Below are 9,338 nucleotides of genomic sequence, written 5' to 3' on the forward strand. Positions count from 1 at the left end.
GGAGAGGGAGAGGGAGAGAGAGAGAAAGCATGGTTATGTGGAAAGTAGAACCTCTATAAATCCAGAAATAGCTAATGAGAATAGAAGCTGGAAGAGGCAAGGAAGAATATCCCCCTGAAACACATACAGGGACCAACCATTTAGTTTCTAGATCTGTGAGACAAGTTTGGCTATGGATTGAAGATCTCTCTCTCTCTCTCTCTCTCTCTCTCTCTCTCTCTCTCTCTCTCTCTCTCTCTCTCTCTCTCCCTCTCTCCATCCATCTAACTACCTATCTATCTATCTATCTAATGTAATGTTAAGCTTAAGGAAATCACTATGTCCATTGTTTTAAACTTATCACATTCTTACTTAGGACTGGTAAAAGCACAGGAGAAGCATAACTGATAATTTAATTCAGTGAACTATCAGGATACTAGCTCAAGATGAAAAAATTAGCAATTATTTATATAATAACAAGATTGCTAAGAAATAAAGTATGAAAATGTTAATGCCTAAAATACACAAAGATGACTAGTACAAAATTTAAACAAGGAAGTGGACAATTTCTGTAGGGGAAATTATAAAATAAAAATAAAAAGACTTAAAGAGATAATTATAAAATTCATATGGAAGTACCAACATCTCAGAAGAGCCAAGAGAACCTTGAAAGAAACAAAGCTAAGACATTTAAGAATTTAAGAATTGCTATATAGCTATGGCATCAAAACTATGCTGTTATCATGAAAATAGGCATGTAAAATAATGGAACAGTTTAGAAATTAAAAAAACATCCATAAAAATATAACCCAGTGATGCTTGACAAATATGACCCAAACAAACAATGGAGACATTACGTTTTCTTCAAAAATAGTGCTAAGAAATCTGGAGATACATGTGCAGAAGGTTGAAATTTGACTGTCTTATTCTATATAAAAAACAACTAAAAATTCATCAAAGGTCAAAATGTAAGAAACCCAAAACCTGAAACTATGGAAGTACTAGAAGAAAACAGAGCAACTCCCCAAAGTAAACCCCTAAAGACATTGGCATGAGCACATTTTAAAAAGATAATTTCAAAAGCCTAGGAAACAAAACTAAAATATATGGGCTTGTATTAAATATAAATGCTTCTGCAGAGAAAATCAGAGATAATCTAGAGAATCAAATCAATATCAACGTAAAAGCATACACAAGTACATGCAAAGCCCTATATTTACAACTAGCCCAATTAAAGATGGGAGAATGACCTGAATAGACAAATCTCAAAAGAAATAGGAAGAACAACAATATCAATCAACCAGACTCCCCCCCCAACCCCCTGGAGCTCCCAGGGACTAAGCCATCTACCAAGGAGTACACATGGCTCCAGCTGCATATGTAGCAGAGGGTGGCCTTGTCATGCACCAATGGAAGGGGAGATCCTTGGTCCTGTGAAGGCTTGATAGATGCCCCAATGTAGGGAAATCAAGGGTAGGGAGGTGGGAATGGGTGGGTGGGTGGTTGGGTAGAGGAACACCCTCATAGAAGCAGGGGGAGGGAGGATGGGGTAGGGTGTTTCCAGGAGGAGGGGAAACCAGGAAAGGGGATAACATTTGAAATGTAAATAAAGAAAATATCCAATAAAAAATTTAAAAAATAAAATAAAATGATCAATATGATAATTTGTCAGGGAAACTCAAATAAAAATACAATGAGATATTTTAATCTAGTTACAGTAGCTATTAGAAGAATAACAAAAGAAGTAACAAGTCTTAGACAGATGCAGACACCCACAGCCAAACAGTGGATGGAACTTGGGGACTCTTATGGAAGAATAGGAGGAAGGATTGATGGTCCCAAAGGGGATGAGAACTCCACAGGAAGACCAACAGAGTCAACTAACCTGGACCCTTGGGGCTCTCAGAGATTGAACCGCCAACCAAAGAGCATATACAGGCTGGACCTAGGCCTCCCTATACATATGAAGCAAATGTGCAGCTTGGTCTTCATGTGGGTCCTGAACAACTGGAATAGGGGCTATCCCAAAAGCTGTCGCCTGTGGGTGGGATATGTTTTTCTAGCTGGGCTGCCTTGTCTAGCCTCAGTGGGAAAGTATACACCTAGCCTCACAGAGGCTTGATGTACCAGGATGGGGGAATACCCAGGGGGCATCCAACCACTCAGAGGAGAAGGGGAGGAGGAATGGAGGGAATAAGTGTGGGAGGGAGTGACTGGGAGGGGGCAAGTGAGTGAGATGTAAAGTGAATAAGTAAAATAATAATAATAATAATAATAATAATAATAATAATAATAGTTATTTGAATAAAAAACATGAAGGTTATTTGACCTACTATGAAAAAAAAGAAGCAACAAATCTCAGTCAAGGTGTAGAAAAAGGGAAGAATTATTATTACAATATTTTTGTAATGGTCATGAAAAAATATGGATAGACTTCAGAAAAACTAAAAACAAAATACCATAGGATCTAGCTATCCCATTTTGGGAATGTATAAAAATGAGATCAGAAAGTAGATACATGGACTCTCATATAAATTACAGATCTATTCAGAATAGCTAAGACATAGAATCAAATTCAGGGCCCATCAAAAGAGTAGTGGACAAAAAAAATATGCTACATATTCAGAATAGAATTCTTTAGCTACAAAGAAGAATAAAATTGTGTTACTTGCAACAAAATAAATGGAATTAGAGATTGCTATGATAAGTGAGATATACCAGACATGAAGTGAGTGACAAGTAGCACATGGGTCTTTTTCTACACAGAGGTTAGAAAAAGTTGATATGAATGTAAAACAATGAAATATGTTAATATAGAGCGAGGATGAATAAAGGAAGGCTGGATATGATCAGTGTATAGTACACTCATGTATAGAAATATTCCTCTGAATATAAACATTAATGCATACTAATTAAGATATATGAAATATTAAATGCTTTCAACCATTGGCAAGATAAATCTCAGAAAATATAGCAAGCAAAATGTTTCAGATCCAAAATGAATTTTCTATTACAAAGTTTCCTTGTTAGTAAATACTGGAACTCTTCAGTGCTGAAGACACTGTGTAGGGTGTAAAGTAACAGCATCAAATACAGGGTTTGTCTCCAGAGAACAAATGAGAAGTATCCTAATTCTGATCTATTAACAGAGGGATATTTTTGGATGTGGATATGTGTGAGGTATACATGCACTTATATGCACATGTGTCTATGTGTGTAGGTTTAGCATCTTGATTCTTAGCTGTTAGTGAGCTGAGGGCTTAGGACATAAGGAAGAAAAGTTTGGGTGAGGGTGAAACCTAAGTGATTTTCAAACCTGAGACAAGTCTTGGAGTAGAGGATCATTAGATTGGACCCTGAGGCCTTGTAAGCAGTGCTAACAGTTATTATTTAGAAAGTCCTTATAATGCTCCAATTCTTTGGTTACATACTTTACACACTATTATATGGTTATTTGCTCTCATAGTGCTCATTACTACTTTGTGAAGAAAGAGACTCTGATGAGGGTGTATGTCAATTGTCCAAAGTCACAGACATACAAGATGACAGAGTCAGGTGGTGTGGCTTTGTAGCTGGTGTTGTTTTGTGTACTACCATGACCTTATTCAAATAAATTTTTATTAGACTACAGATGTATTGCCCAGAGATGGGGACTGTAATTCAGTTGATAGAGTACTTGCCTAGCATGTACAAAGCCCTGGGTTTGGTCCCTAGAACTGCATAAAAAACCTGATATGACAGCACGTGCCTGCAATCGCAGTATAGGAGGTGGGGGAGGAGGATGAGAAAGGCAAGGCTCCCTTCAGCTACATAGTAAGTTCAAGGCCGGTCTGAGCTACATATGATCCTGCTGCAAAAGAAAGAGAAGAAATAAGAGAAAAATGCTCCAGAGGAAGACTGCACTTATTTTATAATATGTATACTAGATAAATCATGTTCTTATAGCAATTTCTAGAGTTTTTATTAAGATACTTTATTTTAAATTACTTGCCACTGTGATTTTTCCATTCTATTATCATATATTAATTGTAGAAAATGAAAGTTTTCCTTTTGACATTTTTTTAAGTTATTCACTTTACATCCCACTCACTGCCCCCGTCTTGTTCACCCTACCACGATCTTTACCCCCATTCTCTGTCCTCTTCTTGGTCCTCATGTGTGTTCCTTCTGACATTTTTATATGTGTATACTGGATATATTAATCATACCCAAAACTGTTATGCTACTTCACCCTACTTCTTCCTCCACCAGACCCTCTCCTCTTCCCAAATTGTCTACCCATTATTTTTACATCTTTAAAAGAAACACTTAAAGTCAGGATTCCACATGTGAGAGAAAATGTAGTTTTTCTTTTTCCGAGATTAACTTGTTTCATTTAACATGATTACTTCCAGTTCCACCATTTTCCCTGTAAATGACAAAATTAATTTTTCTTTAAGGCTGATTAAAGCTCCACAGTGCCTCTATATCACATCTTTTGTATCTGTGCATTTGACACTAGTGATGGAATAAATGGAGTTGAACAGATCTGTCCGTGGTATATTGACCTATTTATTTTTTGTGAAACCTCTATACTGCTTTCCATAATATCTGCACTAATATATTAGTGAAGGCTGTGAATTTTTCTTTTTCCCCCAAATGTAGTTAGCCCATCAAGGACTCATCTTTCTGGTACTTTCTCCTTCCCCTTTACGCACATTAGCCAGTTACATCAGATCATGAAGTCAGGTGATGAGGAACAGCATCCACCTGCATGAGCTGTAAAATATAGGAGCTGTTTTGGCCCTGGTATGTTCCTACTTTTTGTACTGGCATACCATTGTTAAAAATTTAAGAAAAAAGTGTCCTTGCTGAGATAGTTTGCTCTGGTTATGTCCTTCTATGTTGCACAGAGATTATTCTTTGATTCTAACAATGAGCAGAGTCCCTTTACCCCCACGTTCCATTTGATCCAACATTTGTTTTCTTGGTCATGGCCAGGGTGGATCAGATTGAATCTGTGTAGTTTTGACTTGAATGTCCTTGATGGTTCAAACTCTTAAACGAGTTTTATACATTCATTATCAATTATTTATAGTTTTTCTGACAAATATTTGCTTACTTGGAACTAGATTCTTTTTGTATTCAATGCCTTTGAGTTCTGTGTATATTCATTCTATTTGCTATTCTCTTCTCTGATGAATTACTGAGAGAGATTTTCTTCCATTCTGTAGTTTATCATTTTATTTTGTCTTATTGTTTGTTTGTTTGTTTGTTTGTTTTGTTCCTTATATTTTTCTTTTATAGAAAACAGATTGTTTTGAAATAAACTATGTAGCCCTGGCTGTCCTGGAACTCACTCTGTAGACCAGACTGCCTTCAAACTCAGATATTCACTTGCCTCTGCCTTCCATTCAAGTGCTGGGATTAAAGGTGTGTGACATCACACCTCTCTCTCTCTCTCTCTCTCTCTCTCTCTCTCTCTCTCTCTCTCTCTTTCTCCCTCTTCTTTGTGTCTTTTATCTCTCTTCTTCTCTCTCAAATGCAAGAACAAGAAGTGTGCATCACCATACTGGCTGAGAGTATTTTTTTATTTGGTGTTTGTTTTGGCACCTATGAAAATTAAGTATTTACAGTTGTGTGGGTTTTTACAGCAATCTCTTGATTGATGTATCTGGATTTGTACTATAATTCTGCAGTGTAACTTGAAAACTGGTGTTTATATGCTTTATTTATTTGGCTATTTATTGTCCTTGGTATTTCTGTATGAATTTTAGATTTTTTTCCCCCTGAAGATACCATTGGAAAGTTGATGGGATTTCCATGCAATATATAGGCCACCATTGTTAAAACAGCTTTCTGGTGATCTATAGTACAGGAGATTATTCCCTCTGCTAATGGCCTCTGCAATTTATTTTTTCAGTATTTTATAGGTTTTCTTAGATAATTCTTCTATCTATGTGGTTTGATTCATTCCTGGGAAGGTTTTAAGTAATAATTTTTTTTTTTAACAAAAATTCTGGTTCCTTTGATTCCCATCTTGCCCCAGCACTCCTTTTTCTCTCTTCTTTGTCTCGTCTAAGGTCATCTGTGTTGTAGAGTATTCACCAGAGAAGACTGCCCAGACATTGCTTTAAGGCTTAAGTCATTACTAGCAACTACACTAGATGTTCGGGATCCCAGTATAGCCCTGAGCCTTTCTTGTGGTGAGCTTTTAATCACAAAATACATGTTCTGGGTTGACATACCTAGTTACCAAGTACATTTTGAGACTTTCCCAGAAGTGTATAGACTTTGACAGATTAGGTTTGAGGTTTTCTTTTGGCAGATAGTGATGCCTACATGCTGAGTTTTCCACCATGGTGTCAGTTGTGCTAAGGTCTTGGGGCCTACTAAGATCTGGGCCGAGATACAGTGTAGCCATGGGTTTACCAGTGTCTACAGAACTGAATACTGTGTTTTCCTCCACCTAGATTCTGCTAGTTGTCAATATTTCATCAGTAAAAACTATGACCTCCAGAGTCCCTCTTTCATCCATCTCTAGGTGACTGTTGGCTCAGGTGTAGTCCCACTCCTTGCAGGTTTTTTTTTTAAATATTTTTTTTAAAAATACTTTTTAAAAAATACTTCCAGGAAAATAGCAGGATACAAAACTCAAAAACCACAATTCTGCAGCTTTCTATACACAGAGAATATACACACTGGTAGAATCCTTTTCCTGATTTCTTTCCCAGCAGCCTATTATTGGAAGCTTTATTACTCTGACTGAGGAATTCAGTGCTATGTTAAAAAAGAGTAGAGAAAGTATAAAACCTTATAAAATTCTTGATTTTAGAGGAAATCCAGCTATTTTCCACATTTAGTATAACTTTCACTATAGAGTTGCTTTACATAGCTTTTATTATGTTGAGTTATGTTCCTTCTATTCTGAGTTTCTTTATGGTTTTTATCGTGACATAATGGTTGAGTTTCCAACATTATTGTTCACTATAATTTTCACCAGTGCAGTGGTATATAGAAAGCTCCTTTATAAGAGCTCTAGGCTTTTGGTTTAGGGGCCACCTTCTGAAGTTTTGGATATAATTTTGGATTGAATTAGGAAATTGTTTGCACAACTATATACAGTTATATAGAAAATTGATATTTGGCAAGGGTGATATATTCTGTTGTCAGTGTGGTTGCTGCATAGATAAGGAAAATCTTCCAAACACTTTCTTCACAATGCCTGAAATGTTATCATTTGAGATGTAGATCCTCTATCATGTAATATTTTTCACATTGCCCATTTTAAGAAGTAAATTTGCTCTATGAGTATTGAACTTCCAGTTTCCTTTGAACACTTATAATGCTCTTCATTATGAGAACATTGCCAATTTTTAACTGGTTGTCCTGATGCCATCTAAGGGTACAACATTGAGTTTATTTTCTCTGTGGATTGAAGAATTAAAAGGCAGGGAATGTTTGAAGGGTAACTAAATCCAAAGTTTACTTAAAGAGACAATTTTATTAGAATTTAAAAGGAAAAACCCTTAGCAGGCTGGCTGTAAATCTCAGCTGTTGCCTGGAGGAGGAGAATGGAGAAGAGATGTAGGAAGAAAAGCTGCATCATTTGTGCTAAGCCAGCATGGAGGTCAGCCATATGACCTGGGTTATATATAGGAGGAATAGAGAAAGCATGAAATCCAAAGTATTCAGGAAGGTCAACATGTTCGAGAAAACATACTTAGAAAGGAGATAAAAGAAAAGTAAAGTTATACTTTTCTGCATAATTCTGAAAAGCATGCAGACTCCACAAGCAGCATGGCTATGCTCTGTAAAAGACTGAACTAAGAAGTGGGGATTCTGGGGAGAAAAATTATTGTATCTTATGAAAGGGATAATTATTATATTTGTTTCTTTATCATGGCTTAAGAGGATTCCATCTTCCTTGGAGTAGTCTCACCTAGTAGTGGTCCCTGGGCCACATGATCAACCTGCCTAACTGGATTAATTGTTGACGTTTTGGGTAGCCTGAAGTCTCATGCCCAGCCATTCCATCCTCTTGAGGTGAAGAAACTACTTTTCCCTTACTGGGCCTTTCCAGTTGCTATGTCAATACTACTTTTAGCTAAAAGTAGACACTTTCCTCAGTTTGACAAAAGAAGTGATATTCACCCACTTCTTGCAGCATCATAATTCTCTCTTGCTGTGGTTCTCATCAGTTCTACCAAATCTCTAGCTGCCAGCTATGTGTTTCCTGCTTGACTCCTATATATATTTGAGTACATATAATATATTGATCTGCATTTGCTCTGAAAAAAAATAATAGTGCCCAACCAGGAACCAGGTTGTAAAAGTGAAGCTTTGTTGATATCTGGCCTGCCTTTCAATGGTTGGAACCCCACCTCTGCAGCCTCACTGTCCTGTGTAAAAATGTGTTCCTGGTGCATCAAGTCTGCTACTGTTTGTTCACCACTTTAAGTACCAAGTACTGTACTAAAGTGTTTATATTACTTTGCATTTACTCTGCAATGAATCAGAGAGGGAAGATCTCTACTCTAGAGATAAGAAAACAGAGCCTCAAAGAATTTCAATAATTTGCCCATGGTCCTTTAGTAAGTGGCAGTCTGACTTTCCAGAAGTTTTCCAGAAAATTTTCCCTATTTCTACTATTATTTCTCTCTTCTAAAATGACCCCTTGTGCAAAATCCCATTCCTTCAGGGCTTGAATTCTCCAGAACAGGGACAACTATACATGTTATCTTTTCTTCTACCTAGGAACCTACTCCACTCAAACTATCACCACATCCATGTTTGCTTAAGTTGAATCCTGTGAACAGTTCTTGGTCATTTTGCATTTTTAGTCTGCTTCCTGCCCAACCTTACATCTCTCCTGCTCACTTCTTTCATTATTTTCTTTTCATACCCCTTCAATATTAGACTGGATGTTTCTGGGTTCTTTAGTTTACATTAAGCTTCTAGCCCAGTGCTTCTCAATCTTCCTAATGCTGTGTCACTTTAATACACAGTTCCTCATGTTATGGTCAGTCCAACCATAAAAGCATTTTCATTGCTACTTTATAACTGTAATTTTGCTACTGTTATGAATTGTAATATAAATATCTGTGTTTTCAGATGGTCTTAGGCAATCCTTGTGAAAGGGTCATTTGACCACCCCCAAAGGGGTCTTGGCCCACAGGTTGAAAATGGCCGCTCTAGCCTAAGGAGAAGACATACAGGACTTGAAAGCAGACATTTGCCAAGTGACTATTATGTACTGACCTGCTAAGGTAAGCCACTTTTCATAAATGGGATTTAATCAGTCCTCCAAACTCTTTTTTTCTCAATATAAATTTTATTAATTTTCTTTTTTTAAATAAAATATTATAACAATAAAAATG

At 36.7% G+C, this 9,338-nt stretch overlaps 1 protein-coding gene across 1 annotated transcript in view; it reads left to right on the forward strand.

The window, feature by feature from the left end:
* LOC116088049 overlaps positions 1-9,338 on the forward strand; it is a 113,955-nt gene that overhangs the window by 78,428 nt on the left and 26,189 nt on the right. Inside the window, exon 2 of the mRNA XM_031366567.1 lies at positions 9,073-9,227. The gene's annotated coding sequence lies outside the window, so the exon portion shown is untranslated. The remainder of the gene's footprint in view (positions 1-9,072; positions 9,228-9,338) is intronic.

Source organism: Mastomys coucha, chromosome X, assembly GCF_008632895.1.
Source record: "Mastomys coucha isolate ucsf_1 chromosome X, UCSF_Mcou_1, whole genome shotgun sequence".
Classification (NCBI taxonomy): domain Eukaryota; kingdom Metazoa; phylum Chordata; class Mammalia; order Rodentia; family Muridae; genus Mastomys; species Mastomys coucha.